This window comes from Sceloporus occidentalis, unplaced genomic scaffold, assembly GCF_023333645.1.
Source record: "Sceloporus occidentalis isolate IW3139 unplaced genomic scaffold, rSceOcc1.0.p SCAF_6, whole genome shotgun sequence".
Lineage (NCBI taxonomy): Eukaryota > Metazoa > Chordata > Lepidosauria > Squamata > Phrynosomatidae > Sceloporus > Sceloporus occidentalis.
Window position 1 is genome coordinate 127,238,271 of NW_028316986.1, and position 3,077 is coordinate 127,241,347.

Sequence of the window (3,077 nt, forward strand, 5' to 3'; positions counted from 1 at the left end):
AAGGCGGAGCAGCAGCAGCAGCAGCAGCAGCAGCAGCAGCGCCAGCCTTCCTCCTCCTCCTCCTCCTCCTCTTCTTCTTCAGAGAGAGAGGAGGAGGAGGAGGAGGAGCTGGATGAAGGCAGGGGGCTTGCCACAGGAAGCACGACGAGCCCAGAGAGCCAAAAAGGACAAGGCGCCTCAAGAGCAGGGCTTGAGAAGCCTGCCTTTTGTTATTCCTATCTATGGCTGCAGCCACACCGGAGAGATAACCCGGTTTGGCACCGCTTTAATTGTGTCTTGGCCAAGGCTATGGAATTCTGGGGGTTGGAGTTTGTTGTGGGGGCCCAGCCCACAAGAAACTCCAACTCCCAGAATTCCATAGCCTTGAGCCAAGAGCCTTGGTCATATAGCCTTGTGCCTTTAGCCTAATAAAAGGCGGGCTTCTTAAGCCCTGCTGCAAGTGGAGGACCTTCTTGTTGGGGTTCCAGAAGGTGGGAGAGGAGGAGACGTCCTGGGAAAAGAGGACAGCCTAGTCCCCCAGCCCTTGCTTCAGGAAAGAGGAGGAGGAGGAGGCAGGCAAGGCATGCTTCTTGTTTTGTTGTTGAGATAAACAAGGAAGCCTCCCTCCCTCCCTCCCTCCCTCCCTCGGTTGTTGTGGGCCTTCAGTTCCCCCCCCCCCTTGAAACATATTGGGCAAGGCACACTCTCTCAGCCTCAGATTAGGACCAGGGCAAACACCCCTCTGAAGAAACCTGCCAGGAAAACCCCTAGATAGGGTCACCTTTGAGAGGCAGCATGGTGTGGTGGTTTGAGTGTTGGTGACTCTGGAGGCCAGGGTTTGAGTCCCAGCTCTGCCAGGAACCCACTGGGTGACCCTGGGCAAGGCACACTCTCTCAGCCTCAGGGGAAGGCAATGGCAAAATTCCTTGCCAAGAAACCCCCCACAGAAATGACTTGAAGGCACACAACAAACAAACAAAAGGTTTGTTTTAGGGTCACCATAAGTCAGAAAAGACTTGAAGGCACCTGACAACAACCTTTAGGTCATGTCCCACTTCTGGTGACCATATCCTAAGGATTTCTTGGTAAATTTCTTCAGAGTAGTTCTTTTGCCATGGCCAGCCTCTGAGGCAGAGAGTGACCTAGCTGGTGGGTTTACGTGGCTGAGCCAAGGTTTGAACCCAGGTCTCCAGAGTCATAGTCTACACTCAAACCACTGTGCCACACTGGCTCTCCCCTTTATCCATACACACAGGTAAAATAGTCCCTTGTCTCCTGCTTTGATTATTTTAATGTGCATTGATGATGATGCATAAATCATATCTTGCAATGGGTCATGATCAAAAGGAAATGAAAATAAAATATCTGGCCCAGTTCTAAGCAGTATCTAGCAAACTCCATTGAAGTAAATCTCCACCAAAGCAACAGAAAACCATTAGCTACCAAGGCTGCAAACCTATGACCTTTAATGTCTATTTTGGTGCACAGAGTTGTTCAAAGTTCCCTCTAGATGGAGAAGATGGAACCTTACATACTACTTCCATAAGGCCACAGAATGTTTCACAGCTGGTTCTCAAATTCAGAGGTTTGATATCAGAGCGCCAAAAAAGCAAAACAAAAAGAAATTTGGAAGACACTGTGGAGCTAATGCTCCTTGGTGTCCCAATCATGGCTCTGGAATGTGGGGAGAACAATGCTGGGCCTACAGCTGGCGTAGTCCATTTCAGAACTTGGAAATAATGCATTACAGTAATTTGTCACTTGTTAGTTATCAATTTTTAAAATGATAATTTAAAATTCTTTTGTAGTAGAAAAATGAAAAATTAATTTATAAGTTGTTATTTTAATCATTAAATGTTATTTTTGTGTACCTTCAAGTCGTTTCCAACTTATGGCAACCCTAAGATGACCTTGGAGAAGTCAAGCCTCATTCCTCTCCTCCCACCTCCGCTGACAAGGAAATGGTTTCACTGGTGGGGGCTATCAGTGCTTAATTTACCTCTACTGAATGGAGACTTGCCAAACTGGCTCAGATTGGTACAACCCCCATCCACCCCACCCCGACATTGTAAGGTATTGTGCAGCTTCCAGAGATGCTGGGCAACACTATCTAGATTTGAAAGAGGATAAATATCTATACTTAATTGGTTTTGTCTCATATACACAGCTCCATTGTTTTCTACCGCCAGATCATCATATCAGTTCCTTAAGGGCATGTTCACCCTTTTGCAAGCACATGTTTTTTGTTTCTTGGGGGAAAAACCCGCCCCCATAGAACAACACTAAGGTCAGGTTTTGCCCCACCCAGATGTGTTCCCTTCATTTTAGGAAACAGCCCCCAAGTAAGGAAGAGGTTAAATAATAGTGGGCTCTTGGTATCCGCTAGAGTTTGGTTCCAGGACCCCTTGTGGATACCAAAATCTGCAGATACTCAAGTCCCATTAAATACAGTGCCTTAGGAAAACGGTGTCCCTTATAGAAATGGCAAAATCAAGGTTTGCTTTTTGGCATTTATGTGGATACAGAAAGATGACTTCACAGAGAAAAAGAGACTCTCTCTCTCTCTCTCTCTGACTCTGTATTGAACCCCTTCTTAACTTGGGGGCTGTCAAGTCTCTGTCTCTGAGACCTCTGAGATTGGTTAGCAATAGCAGCAATAGCAGCTTCATTTATATACTGCTTCATACTGCCTAAGCAGTCTCTAAGCGGTTTACAAAGTGTAAGCTAATTGCCCCCAACAAGATGGGTACCCACTTTAGTGACCTCAGATGCAGCCCTGAGTCAATCCTGAGCCCCTGACTAGTATTGAACTCACAGCCTTATGGTTGGTGAGTGAGTGGCTGCAGTACAGGCATTTAACCACTGCGCCACCAGGGTTTTACTGCTTGTGTTGTTTCCCCCCCTCTCACTTTGAGAAACTGCATGCATTGAATATAGACTGTTCTGTTGGTTTCTTCTGCTGTCTTTTTATGTCTTTTTAATAAGGAAATAATTGTTTTTACTGCAAAATCCCCTTTCCCTCAACCTGATTGCCTCCCTTCTATCTCATCCTCACATGGAATCATTCTCGTTAATTGTCCGTTTTTAAAACTTCCAGC